The sequence below is a fragment of the Carassius gibelio genome, chromosome A9, assembly GCF_023724105.1.
Source record: "Carassius gibelio isolate Cgi1373 ecotype wild population from Czech Republic chromosome A9, carGib1.2-hapl.c, whole genome shotgun sequence".
Taxonomy (NCBI): domain Eukaryota; kingdom Metazoa; phylum Chordata; class Actinopteri; order Cypriniformes; family Cyprinidae; genus Carassius; species Carassius gibelio.
The window spans coordinates 13896467-13911246 of NC_068379.1; the positions used below are offsets into that span (position 1 = coordinate 13896467).

The 14780-nt window shown below is 36.9% G+C and overlaps 1 protein-coding gene across 1 annotated transcript in view; it reads left to right on the top strand.

Moving 5' to 3' along the window:
* The first annotated feature begins 749 nt into the window (after window positions 1-749).
* LOC128019346 (thrombospondin type-1 domain-containing protein 7B) overlaps window positions 750-14780 on the top strand; it is a 180215-nt gene continuing 166184 nt past the window's right edge. Inside the window, exon 1 of the mRNA XM_052605326.1 lies at window positions 750-859. The gene's annotated coding sequence lies outside the window, so the exon portion shown is untranslated. The remainder of the gene's footprint in view (window positions 860-14780) is intronic.

Consider the following 14780-nt stretch of genomic DNA (forward strand, 5'->3'; position numbering starts at 1 on the left):
CAATGAATTAAATGCACGTCCTGTTGAGCTAATGGACTGCAGTGCTGCTCATCGAAAAATCTTTTGTTGTGTCAGTTCCATGAAAAATAATATGGTCTACCTCATATGCAAATGTAACCCTTTGCGCAATTGCAACTTTATAAACATTCCAGTAAGTTGTGTAATTTATGTAACAAAAATACATCAGAGTGCTTAAAAAAGACACCTGAAAGATGTTTCCAGTGCACTAAAATTGGACATTTTGAAACCATTAAATCCAGATTCGTTTTGTCATTTCCACTTTTTGAAAAGGCAGAGCTGATTCCCTAACAATCAAAAATGAAGAAAACAAACCTCCGTTCTGAAGTCAGTGTTGAAAGCATCTCAAGGCATTGTGAAGGAACTGTCTAGAAGCATAAAAAGAGATTGTGACAGCGAAAAGACACTTATGGATGCAGACAGGCAGTGTTGCTCTTCAATGAATGGCTACAGAGCGTGTGCCGCGGCTTCTGACAGCAGCGAGGAACCAGGATTGAGATGAAAATGAGGAAAAGAACATGAAGGAAAAAGAAAAGATGCATGCGTGCGTGCGTGCAGAGAAAGAGAGAGAGCGATTGACTGGAAGGAGGGGGTTACTTGAGGGGAGCAGGGCTGGCTAAATAGGAATCATCTCTCTTAGCCAATGAGTTTAAAGAGAGAAGCAGATGTCACAGGAGTGAGAGGGACCACCTCCGCAAGCTCAAGCACCCTCAGTGAAAAGAGCGCAATGAGCAGTGCACTGTCACACCGGCAGTTGCTATCTCCTTTCTCTCTACAGAACGCATACATTCTCACGCTCCTGCTTGCTTTTGCAGGCTGTCAGCTGGAAGCCTCAGCGTGGGTAAGACTTGCATGTTAAGTCTATGCATGCACATTAGCAAAGGATGGTCATTAAAGTATGTCTGATCTGCCTTTTTTGGGGGAGTTATATGTGAGTTTCTCCTGATAGAGGTGCAGTCAGAGAAACTGGGGAGGTTCTTATGTAAGTGTCGTGGCTCAGAACTGATTTTACGAAAACTTTGAAATGAGACGAGAGGAGAGAGTCACAGCGGAAGCTATGAGATCGGCTGTTCCTGAGTGCAGGAATTCTTAATAAAGGAGAGCTTTAAATGATTGGAGTCACTTTGTGTGGTCTCCCAAACATTCCAGTCCATGTGGTCCGATCCACAGGCAGGTAAATTGCCATTCAGATGCTGCAAACCTTAAGTTTAAACAATGGCTGTGTTTGTTTTCCTTTTTTTTCCTGGCTTTCACTGCATTCAGCATGTTTTATTTTTCTCCTGACTATAATAAATGATGTTTAGCACCCATCAGCTCTCGCTCAATCCAGGGTGCCAACACCAAATCTTTTTGTTCGAGGGGGGTATGCTCCATAAAGTGTTAAGCAGACAACAATGTGGGAATGTGTATGTCTGCAGGGTTATTAAAGCTGACTGTGGTTGTCAATAGTTGTTACTATCAGTGCCAGAAGTATTCATGCTGAATATGTGGGGGATCAGCAGATATTTTGTTGGCTGTTGTTATTGATATTTTTATCCCAGGAGTTGGATGTTGAAGCATGTCTTTGAACTTCCATGACTCATTGACGCTCACCTGCCCTACTTTGAGAAAAGGATGATAAAGTATTTTCCATATTTCATGTAGGAATTCAGATGAAAGCCTCACAATCTATTACCTGCATTGCTTTTGCCCCATTTTCTCAAGAGTACAACACTTGAAAGTTTTATCAAAATATCAGAAGGGAAAAATGCTTTGTGTTATTTAGTCAAAGCGACACATGGAGACAGCTGTGTGCGGCCCACATTTTGGTCCATTTTGAGAGAGTTTGATTCCCTTTAGAAAATATGAAAGATGCTGCAAACTTCTGGATTTGTTATTTCGTTTTATTTTTCATATGCAAATGAGTTTTGTGGTGGATAACTGCAAGTCTGATGCAAATTTGCAGCTCTGACAACGAATACATGCTAAAGTCGATAATTTTGTCATATTTTTCACACCGTCTCCTTCGCTGATGAATAAGTAAATTCAACTCGCCGCTGAAAATAGTTTGGTCCACATACTCCATAAGTAATGTACCTGTGTCTTATATTTCATTTATACTCTTGATGCCATGTGGAGAAAGAGCACTGTTCTGCGGCAGCATTTCATCAGCATCAACCATCAGACATTTGATCATCGTCTCTATCTCAATGACTTTCACCCAACCAGGACATAGACATACCTCCCCTCTTCAGAGTCACCTCTACCTGTGATTAACCAAGCACAGCTGTGCTCTCCCGTCTCTTAGAGTTAGTGTATATACATCCTCTCGAGCCATTTGTTTTCTGTTGCAGGTCAGAGCTGTGAATTAAAGCTGAAAATTAGAAACTGTGTAGCTTATGCTTGTGCTCATTGCCGCTTGCTCTGTTTTTGCAGTCGTTTCTGGAGGCGTCTCAAGTGTGACGATCAGGCAGAGTAATGGCAGGTGTGGACTGATGCGTATACGCAGGCTTGAATCATTCATATAAATAAGATGGAGAGCTCAGGGGCCGACTGTGCCGAGGCACAGAGGCTGGCTGTGAATCACTCTAACACCCCGTCAACTCCAAGAGCCAGCATCAGTATAAAACTAGAGCGCTTCCCTTATAGTCAACAGAGTTGTCTACTATGCTAGAGTGTGATTTGCAGTGTAGAACGCTTCGGTGATTATATTGAGAATGGTCTAGTGGCATTGTGTCATGTATCTTGCTTACAGTGTAAAGAGTTTATTGAGAACAGTCTGTATAAAAGGAAATTAATCATCTTTCATTTCAATGATGTCTTCTTATATTCTCAAGATTTTCTCTTCTATAGTTTCAGATTTATGGACACGTACTGCACTCAAATTTGTCAAGTTAATAAAGTCTGCTATTACAAGCCAGAGATTTCAATACAAGCCTGGTTTGAATTAAATTAAAGATTGGTAAATAAAGTTCCCTTTTTTTAATGATTTAATTGATTCATTCAGCAAAGATGCATTGATCAAAAGTGACAAAAAATACATTTATAAATTACAAAAAAAAAAAAATCTAAATCTTTTGAACTTTATATTTTTTAAAGAATCCTGAAAAGATATGTTACAGTTTTCACAAAACATAAGGAGCAGTGTTTTTTTTTTTAATACAGGTGTTAGTGAGAAATATGTTTTAAGCACCAAATCAGCATATTAAAATGATTTCTGAAGGATTATGTAGCACTGACGACTCGAGTAATGATGCTGAAAATTCAGCTTTGCAATTCAAAAATGACATTTTAATTTACAGTGTGTTTGTGTGTATATATATATATATATATATATATATATATATATATATATATATATATATATATATATATATATATATATATACAGTATATATATACACAGTATGTATTGTATGATTTTGACTTATGGAATTTTTTGAGAAGCATCAGAAAATGTATTTCTTTTGTCTTTGACTGTTGAATGAATGTCAATTCTTCAGTTAAATGTGCAACTTTAACTTTTGGAGCAAATAGGAGTTTTTTTTTTTTTTCACGCTTATTGACCCATATCAAGTTGATTTCCACCTTTTGAGGCAGCACAAACAGTTTGATTGAAGTTACAACAAAGCATGAAACAATGAAACAAGACAGTGTTCAGTCAAGCGTTCTCTGTTAATACAAAACAATGCTGTAATTTCATTGAAATACACCTCACGCGGAAACCAGTTGTTGGCATTTTTCTGCCATTGCTTGTTCATGACACCCAAAGACTCATTCATCTGTTGATGAAAGCGATTGATTAATACTTGAATTAAATACTGAAAACATCTCAGCACGCATATTCGCTGAGATGTATTGGAGCGTTTAAGGTCTTGGCAGACAGGTTCTTCTGTGAGTCTGTAATGTACGAGGAATGCAAGTAAAGCCCATGCAGATCAAAATGATGTCCCTGGTGGCCCGGAACATGATTTCAGCCTGTATGAGGTTTCAACAGCTTTCTCCATCTTGCTTCTGTGCAAACAGTGTTGCACCCCTTCTCCAGTGTTTATCGATTGAACCATTCACTCTATCAGTCATCTGATCAAGCTCTCCTTTCTTAGTTGCTTCTCTTAAACATCCCAATTCTGCCTCTGAAAATCACAGCATTCAGCTGAGGACCAAGAGAGAAACATAGAAAGAACTACAGCAATTATCTGTAAATATGTCCTTTAGCAGAACTACTGTCAAAACCATCAATGTCTTTCTGAAGTTCCTCCTCCTGGAACCGTCCTTGAAAAAGCATGCAATATTATTAAAATTACGGTGATTTACGTGGCTCACTTAGTTTGAGTATTTCTACTCCTTGCATATCTGCCTAACTTCATATGACCTTTAAAATCTGAGCATGCTAAAATATAAGTACCCATAAGTGCGCCCTCATCAGAAACCAGGAAATTACACTTGTTTCATCCTCCTGCTGTTTCTTGATGCAGTTCGAGTGCACTGTAGGTCTTCAGGGAGCATGTTTATGGCTCTGAAGTAACATTCGAAACTGAAATACAGCAACCAAAATGAATATGGTGATTAATTGTGTCTCTGAAGGATGATGTTGACCAGTAGAGGACATTTGAATGTCTCTTTGAACTGAAAGGCTTGATTTTTTTTTTTTTTTTAACCAAACTAAAAAGGCAGCTCATAAGGTCTTTTTTATCTTGTGTGTGTGTCTGTATCTGTGAATCATCAGAGCTTTGCTTGTTTCCCTATGAGGATGAAAGGAAGACGAAGCTTTCATACATAAATATTCAGGTCTCTCTGTAATGGATCTGTGCATGGATGCTTTAGCTGACACAAAAGCAAGAAATAGGCACGTGAAAAGCTATTTGTCAACGACAGCTGAACTGACCAGCATGATTCCTGTGCATTTTAATAGCCTCCTCTCCACGTGCTGCTGCCTGTGTAGTGCGTACAAGGTACAGATTGCTTTATCATTTTAAATGAAACCTACTGATGTGAAGATATATTGCCCACAGCTGTCTCATAAATCTGAGATGGGATAATTTCTCTGAGGCTTGAAGAGTTTTATGAAGAAAATCTGAATGGTATATGCTTGTGCAGAAATCAATGGCATAATACCTAGGGTGTTTTTTTTTTTTCTTTTCTTCTTCTTTTTAAAGTACATGATCTAAATTTCAATAAACTTTTAACGTTTAATCTTTAGCAAATCTAGAAATGATTGTCAATTTTTAATGTAACGTACATTATAATGTGACATTCATTGTCAGCATTTAAACTATTTTTTTCCTTCCTTTCTTTTTTTTTTACTTTGTTTATTCATCACTCAATCAATCAAACACTCAATCATGGATATTTTAAATATTAAGCTAATCTCAAAATTAATTTCCATTTTCATGCTGTACATTCTAATATTGTTGTGCCTAAATTCACTTTTAGGATTTAATATGATTTATTGTGATTTGCTGTTGTCTAAAAATCAGTTGACATTAATCTTAACCTTAAGATGAATAAGTTAACAAGTTAAATGTAATCTTTAACAAATATATGAAAAATTTTGTATAATTTTTAATACATTACAATATTATGCCGAATTTCTATTGTAGCATTTGAAACAATATCACTGATTAATTTGTTTTATGAATTTGAGATGAACTAGTATAGCATTATAATGTTGGCCATACATTTTTTAAACTGTCTTTCTGGAACAGTGTAAAGTCCCAGTGCTCTGCAACCGTACATCAGCAATTTTGGGATGCTGCTCAACCAATCAAATTCAAGGACTGGAACTAATTGTTATATTGAACGCTGCCATTGAATACTGGTTCTGCCCATACATCAACAATTCCCTACTTTATTTGTTTATCAGAGACAATTACACAGGACAGCAGAATCTCCCTCTCTTTATAGTAAATGCATGAGGTTGCATTTGAATGCAGTTCCACTCTGTCCTTTTGGAGGTGTCACTTTTGCCCGATATATAGATCATGTTTGTCCAGCGTGCTGTCGGCCAGTTGGTGGCACGCTGTCGCCAGCTCTGGATAATTAATAGCAGAGGGAGTTTGAGGTGTGGGGTGATTTCACTCAGGCTGTATTGTAGGTGTGTGTCAATCTAGGCTGATGTGTGCTGCCTGCAGCAACATTAAGATTGCAGGCATGGGGACCAGAGATACCCATTTACCATCATGCCCTCTGACAAACAGATCAGAAGAGTCCCAGACACACAAAACGAAGGTCAGCCTCTTTTAAATGATAGATTTGTGACACACAGCCTCCAGGCACTGTCTGTGTGTATGGCCTTGTTTATGCATGAACATAACAGTTCAGCTTTAAAACCTAGTAAGCAGCCTACAGCGGCAGCGTTTTAAGGTATCAGAATTATATATATATATATATAAATCCAAACTATAGGCCAGCATCACAGAAGTCCTAAAATGAGAATTCAGCCCTAGAAAGAAAAAGAAAAAAAAAATCCAATATTTTCAGTTCCAGACAGACTGTTATTTGATATTTGATTCATACAAAGAGTCACTAAAACATATTAATGTCTAATAAAAAATGTGCTTGTTTGGAAAAATATGTTTTACTGATCAGGTTTTTAATACCAGTAATCCCCTTTATAAAATGTAAAGGCTGTTATGTATGTTCATGTAGAAAGAAGTCATTATACTTTGTACAGAAAAAATTAGAATATTTCAGAAAAATGTTATTTTTGTATTAAATATATTCATGTATAATATAAATAATATAAATATAGATTATGTGTACAATTATATTTATTTATTATTGATATTTTACAATAATTATTAATTCTGTAAAAAAAAATGTTTAATAAATATTGTAAATTAACATTCCTATTCTCTTTCATAATCTCTGTTTCTGCCTATGTAGTGTTTCCAAATTGGCCACTTATTAGGTTCCATTTAGGTTAGCATGCTGCCTTAGAAGGTAGTTGCCTGTATAAGCAGTAGTCAACAAGTTGGCACACTAGACTTTGGAACAGAACTGTAGTGTGTGTTTGCATTTGTGCAGGTCTATGTCTGTTCTAGGAGTCTTGGTAGCAATTACCCTGGAGAGCAGAGACTTCATGGCTGGATCTGCAGTCTGCTCCACATTTTTCATTTACATCACTCCCCCCACCACCACCACTAGACGTCGACATGCTAATTACTGTGGCGGGTGGTGACGTGATCTCATGGGGCCTTGTGTGGTTGCTATCTTATTGGTTCAGGGATATCCTGGCCAAAGCAACAGGCCCTACAGTCCATCCACTGACACTAAACTCAGCAGGCAAGTCACTGGGGAGAAGTCACCTTTATGCACTCAGCACTGCGTAAAGCCCTGCGTGTCCATAACCTCTATTAGTTCAGGATGATAGACACTCAACTGAGCTCCCTGATGCTCAGAGAATAATCATTTTGAGTGACTGCATTCTACCACATTCTCATTTATTGTCTAATTGCTTTTCATCCCTGAGCACTTGATCTCATTGGGTGCAGCAAGTGATGTTAGTGTCAAAATGCTTTCAGCAGGATGAAAACATTTTCAAGCTTGTCAGTATTGCAAGTATGTGTCTGTTCAAACGTTATTGCATAAGATTTCTGGAGACTAAATTGTCTTTTGCACAGGTGATACAACAAATTTGCATTTTTTTCAACTATGATATTCAGAATAAAATTAATTTGTATAACTTAGACATATTATTATTGGAAGATTCATGCAGCTGACAAGATAAATGAACCAAAATTGATATCTGAAGGTCCTATTGGAATAATACTAATTTGCAAATTACTTTGAGTAGATATATTACATTTGATTTATGTAACTTTTGATCAATTTAATGCATGCTTGCTGAATAAAAGTATGAAAAAGTAAGAAATCTTGCAGACCCCAAACTTTTGAAAGTTAGTTAGTTTGCTCATTCATTATATTTTTCTTTCTTTTTAGAACTACTAAATCATTTTAATATGAGCCATTTATCAGTTTTTACTTAACATTTCATGTTTTGTTTCTTTGAAGCAGGCTTTGGTGATGTTTTTGTGGATTCAGAAATGAAACTGTAATCTTTGTATTCAGGCAATAGCTAAAGCAGTTAGTCTTTTTAATGTCTGTCCGCCTGCTGTATATCTTAGCATCTGTTAATTACCCTTATTATTAACTGCCAGTTTTGGCACTCCATAATTATGTGTAAACAGAAGAACACCCACATGCAGATGCATATATTACCATTTTCAACAACCAGTTTCCATTTTTTCCCATCATGTAATCACGATGTTATGTGTGATTTTGGCCAATATCTTTTTGCCTTTTCCACAACAGTTAATATGTGTATACTGTAATGTGCATGTATAGGTGTATACCGGATGCTTTGTGTGAAGAAAATTTGGTTCGAAATGGCTAAATTACAAACAAATACAAAGAAACAGCAAGTAACACATTGATTTAAACATGAAACTTTAAAATCTGAAATAATATTCTCTTGTAAAATGTCCTGCGATAATATTTTCACGTACAACTTCAAATTTAAAGAATTAAAAGTATTTCCTGTATGTAGGTGTTTTTTTTTTTTTTGCACAAGCCTGTCAGCTAAATGATTAGTGTTTTCAACAAGATTTATTGCCATTCTTCATCAATACTACACAAATTATGTGCAAAATAAATTGGCAAGTCAGCATTCACAGCGTACCCTTATGAAACAAAAATATATTGCAATATATTGGAAAATATCATGTTATATATAGGCATATATTCTTATATATATTTATATTTTTCCAATATATTGCAATATATTAAAAGCTGCAATCATTTGTATATTTTGCAATATATTATATAATATATGTATCATCAATATATTATTAAATGTATTCAAATATATTAAATATTAGAAAATAAAAAGGGAAAATAATATATTACAATATATCACAATATATTTTAAGAAATATATTGGTAAATATATTTTCCTTTCGTAAGGGATACAACATATTATGATCAATAACATTTGCTTCTGACTTTATTCTTTACTGACACAGCCCAAAGTTTTTCCACTGGTAATATCATGTATATTCAAGCATTCTAACAGTACATGATGGTGATTTTTTTTCCCCCACTCCTATTGTTTCTTAATGTTGATCTAATGACATTTTCTGTGTCCTAAAACTAAAACTCACAGAAACAGTTTTGCAATTTTACTAGGACATTATTTAGTTTAGTTTTTAAACTGGTCGTAGAGAGTGCTGGTCTGGCTAATTTCAGATTTGAATGTTCTTGTGAGGACATTTAGTCCCCACAAAGTAGTCAAAACCTGACGCACACACACACACACACACACACACACAATTAGTGCTCCGTTCTTTGTCTCCATCATGGTTCCTCCGTTAGCCCCATTCCTCTGAAGTTCCTAATCCCTGTCAGGTTTGGAGGGGTTTGTGTTCTCCTTCACATCTTCACCCCTCCTCCCTCAGTGCAGAAATGACAGACAACCATTCACTTTAAGAACTTAAAGAGATAAGTCCTATGGGAATAAGAGGACGCCTTTGTGCCCAATGTGAATTTTTCCTTGCAGTGAACTGAATCCTTAGGGAGCAGTGCTGACCAGAAACACATCAGGCATGACAACTATCTTTATAGTGACCAAATCTCACCACTCCACCGTTCATATCCTCACCTACGTAGACAAATACAGGCACTATTTGTATTTGATTTGAAGCACAGTATGTTTAAGATACTCGTTTCGGTTTAGCGGATGGCTTTGAAGCCCTTGTCAAATCCAGATAGCAGTCTGTCCGCTGAGGGTCTCGAGTTATATTTGCAAAACGAGAAAATGACTGCCAATTTTTTTAGGCTTGCGGGCATAAAGCTACTTCTCCAGAGATGCGTGGCCTCTTGTACGCTTTCTGACGTTGGGACTGTTGCTCATACCTTCGCTATGTGCCTTTTTAAGATACTGTTTTTCCCACTTTGCCCTGGAAATTCTCCCATGGCAGATCAATACTTCTGGCAGCTTGTTCCCAATGATGGCTCTTAACATATTCTCCATAACATTTGCTGTGCCTTGCATCTAATTAACACATAGCCTACCCACAAATAATGAAATAATGACGAGAGCTGCCTGCACTCTCTCATTTCCCAGCCAAATACCTTGTGCCAAAAAAATCCAGGAACTTGTGTCATTTCCAAGATCTTGGGTGTGTATGAAAAAAAAAAAAAAAAAAAAACCTTTTAAATGTGTGACACTGTGGCCATTAGCAACTACACATTGAACTATGCATCCCAAATTTTATACTTCCAGGGATAGAGCTAAAAGTGAGAGGCTAACATAAAACCACCTGGGAATACTGGCAGTGTTGCTCTGTATAAATAGCAACAGACTGGAATAGTAAAATATCGGTAGCTACAGAACAGAGCAAAGTCTGTTTTCGCAAGTGTAAAGCCCTTGGCATTAGTTCTAGAGATCAAAGGCAGCCTCTTCATAATATTGCAAAAGCAGGATCCATTGCTAGAACATGTTTCCACGGCTAATAGAACCATCCCTCTGCATCTGCCTGATTTGTTGTTTATGAGGGAGACTTAGAAGCTAGTGGACAACATGCAAACGCTTTGACACGTCCCCTCCGTTTTTGAGAAAATTGCATCTTTGGAACAATGCACAAATCAATAGCTCGCTATGTTATATTGATTGTTTTCTCTTTGGAGTGGCGGGATGCATTTTGACTGCAAGCATGGGGAGATGCATTACAAACTATTTCTGTATGAAATGGCTCCGTGGTCCCCAGCCGTTCACAGGTTCCTCTCTATGTGCTCAGATTAGGTGGGAATAGAGAGAATTTAGCTTTCTGAGTGAATAATGGCGATCTGGTCTTGGCTTAACTGCTGAGCCAACAATTTAAGGTGTAATTTTGTATGGGGTTTTTAATACAGGAGGGAATATAACCAGCTGCCTGCAAGTCCAAACTCTATTCATTCTCTCATAGTTAAGTAGTTTGCTCTGCGGTCCAGAGTATTATATGATATTGGAAAATTACCAGATTGGATTTCATTATGTAACTGAGATGTTTACTGTCGGAAGACACGAGTGCATAGGGATTTTTTCCAGTTGTTATAACCTCAAAAAATCCAGGCATTCATTGACTCATGCTGTTTTAATTTACCTTGTTTTAGTTTATCAGTGATTTGCAAGTACAAGAGTACAAGAGCAAATCCAGCTCTTTTATTCCCTCATAATTAAATGTGACTTTTTCTTGTTCCTATCAAATATACTATCATTTCAGAGAAAAATACAGCAATACTGTCAAATTTTTATATATATATATATATATATATATATATATATATATATATATATATATATATATATATATATATATATATATATATATATATATATATATATCAACACTAATTTAGTCCAAATTTGGTCATGATTCAGTTATTACACGATTAACTAGAGGAGCAGAGGAAACTACTGGTGTAATTATTCTCAGACACAAAGCATCATAAGCTTCAAATTACCGGCATAATGTATTTTATTATGTAATCAAGAAACTTACAGCTAGAAGATACATTGTGTTTTTTTTAGGTTAAACAAATGTTGGGCTACATCAAAAATTTGTGATTGATATACTACATGGTTTTCCAAGATGTGCTCGTGTTTCATTGAATCGATGATTGAGAGAGAAGAGGACAGCAGGCCGGCTTCACAGGTTCATGTCAAGCTGCGCTGTGCTGTTAAAAGTTCTGCTTGAGTTGTTTTCACTTGTGCTGTAATTTAATGAGTTACTTCTGAAATCTCCCATGATGCTGCAGATCCATGTATAAGCAGCTTAGATGAAATAAAACAGCCTTTAAATAAATAAGTGAATGAAAATACCTGGTTTAATTTGAAGGTTGTAAATGACAGAACAGAAACGCGTCTTGACCTGTGCTTTCTAATTTATTTAATGATAGCTTGCCTTTGAGCTTATATGAAAAACACAGAATCTGCAAGTTAAAGAGCACACAAAGCAAATCAGCGGAGCCCATTTGAAAAAGGTTATGCTTATACTACTTGCTTATTCTTCCTGCACACACCTGCATGTGAAATGGGCCTTGACTTGGTTTCATTTGTTGGTCAACATATAATGACTCAGCATAAGCAAAAACTACTGGATCTGTATTATTTTCATTTTGCTTATTTAAGCAGTCACTTTCTGGAGTCATCTGACTGAAAATAAATATGATGTCTACTGATGTTTGAGGTAGATAGGAATGATCTTGGCTTTATGGTGGATATTTGGTATCTCCTAATTCACACTGAGCCAACATGTCTGGTTGTGGTTGTCTGGTCAGTGTTTTTAAATATATTTTTCTTCAAGTTAAAAGTTTAATAATCCCCTATGGAGCATACTAACAGTGACCATCCACTTTTCCAGCTGCCTTGATTTTCTTTTCTTTTTTCTTTTTTCTTTTTTTTTTTCAGATTTATTTCCTGCACTGAAGTATCCAAATATATTTTAATGAAGAGGTTGTGAACCAAAAAAGAAAAGAAGGAGAAGTGCTAGTATTAGGTTAAATAGGACAGCTAGGCACAGTCTAGGAAAAGTTCTGTGAGAGTGATTTTGAATTTCTTTGAGATGGCACTACAAGGCATCGTTCACTTGCAGAGCGCAAACTTCTGGAGGGCACATAAGATTTAACCAATGAGTTTAGGAATGTTGGTGCTGTGTCAGTGGTTGTCTTGTAGGCAAGCATCAGTACCTTGAATTTGATGTGAGCGGCTACTGGTAGCCAGTGTAACCTGATGAGGAGAGGAGTAACGTGAGCTTTTTTTGGCTCATTGAAGACAACCCTCGCTGCTGCATTCTGGAACAATTGCAGAGGCTTGACAGTACATGCAGGAAGGCCCACCAGGAGAGCATTACAGTAGTCCAGTCTGGAGAGAACAAGAGCTTGGACAAGAAGTTGGGTGGCTTGCTCTGACAGGAAGGGTCTAATCTTCCTAATGTTGTATAAGGCAAACCTGCAGGACCGGGTCGTTGTAGCAGTGTGGTCTGAGAACCTTAACTGATGATCAATCACAACTCCTAGGTTTCTGGCTGTCCTCGAAGGAGTAATGGTTGACGAACTCAGCTGTATAGAGAAGTTGTGATGAAGCAATGGGTTAGCTGGAATCACCAGGAGTTCTGTCTTCGTAAGGTTAAGCTGAAGGTGATGGTCATTCATTCAGCTAGAAATGTCACTCAGACAGGCTGAAATGCGAGCAGCTACCGTCGGGTCATCTGGTTGGAATGAGAAGTAGAGTTGGGTGTCATCAGCGTAGCAGTGATGCTTCTAGATGACAGATCCTAATGACGTAATGTAGATGGAGAAGAGAAGTGGTCCAAGTACTGGGCCTTGAAGAACCCCAGTAGCAAGGTGTTGTGACTTAGAAACATCACCCCTCCAAGACACACTGAAGGATCTGTCAGAGAGGTAGGAAGAATCTGGTGAGAAATCTGAGAAATGAGAAATATGTTTCTACAGTAAAGACAACTGATTGGTCTATGAATAGTGTTAACTATGAATGTGGCTGCTATGTAGTTAAAAAAAAAAAAAAGATTTATTTTTAAAGAAATGGCTTGTACAGAAGCATATATCATTGCTTAACAATCGTGGAGCTCATGGTAGGTCTCTCTTGAAAGATTTATACAGAATCGTTACAACTCAATTTCTCTGGAAAAGATCAATGTGATGTTTCCAAAACCAGACTGTTGTGCTCTATTAGGAGGATTCTCATTAGAAGCACCTTAAAATGATTTGTGAAATGAAATAATATGTGACATTTTGATTTATTGATACAAATTTCATAACCAAATAAGCAAATTATATCAAATATGAAGCTAATTGTCTAACCATCCTTGTAATGCCAGTGTGTTGTATGTGTCTTCCCTTCCAGTCCTGACAGCGAGTTCACTGTTTTATAGTGGTATCTTCTGAACTGTCAGCTGCAGTGTTCCGGGTAACAGTGTGTTTATGCTATATATTATGTTAGATCTCTGAAAAGGGAACGCAAAATTCCTATCTATCATACTTCCTCTATCTTAACATGCATCACACAGACTGAAGCATATTTTGTGTAATCCTGTCAGTTGCCTTGTGGTTTCATTCATCAAAGTCATTGATGGTCATTCTTAAGGAGTATTATTTCTTTATAAAACGTCAATACCCTGTGAACTCCCAGTTGCGGCATAAAACCAGTAGATTCACATTAGAAATAAAAGAGCTTAAATCTATATAGCTGAATTGGATATAAAAATTTCCACAATGCACCTGGCAGTGATGAACCAGAGATGAATTGCACAATCGTATGGATTTTGTGAAACCACCTCCATCAAATCTGCTTTAAAGTGGAGTTGTTTGAAGCTAGAGTGCTTTGGTAAAGTAGATTAACTCTGACAGATCAACAATGAGGATGGTTAGTATTTATCTCAAAGGCAGAAAGAAATGTTGATTCATAAATTTGAACTGCTCAAGAAGAAAAAGAAATAAATAAATGACGCAGTGTAAGCAATCATTCAGTGGAAATATTTCTTTTTATTTGCTATTGGGCTTTCGAGAAATTGCCACTTGGAGTTTTAGAGACCTAACAGCAATGCTTCAGAAACAAATTACTGTGTTATTTTTCATCTCACCTCCAGACCTCAATCTAAGAAAAGGCACAATCAGGTGACTGATTGAACCTGTCACCTAACCCTCCTCCGATTGAATTTACCCCACGGTTACTTCGCTGCACCGCTACAGGGTCGTTGGCAGCAGGCGACCCAAAGAATTAAAGG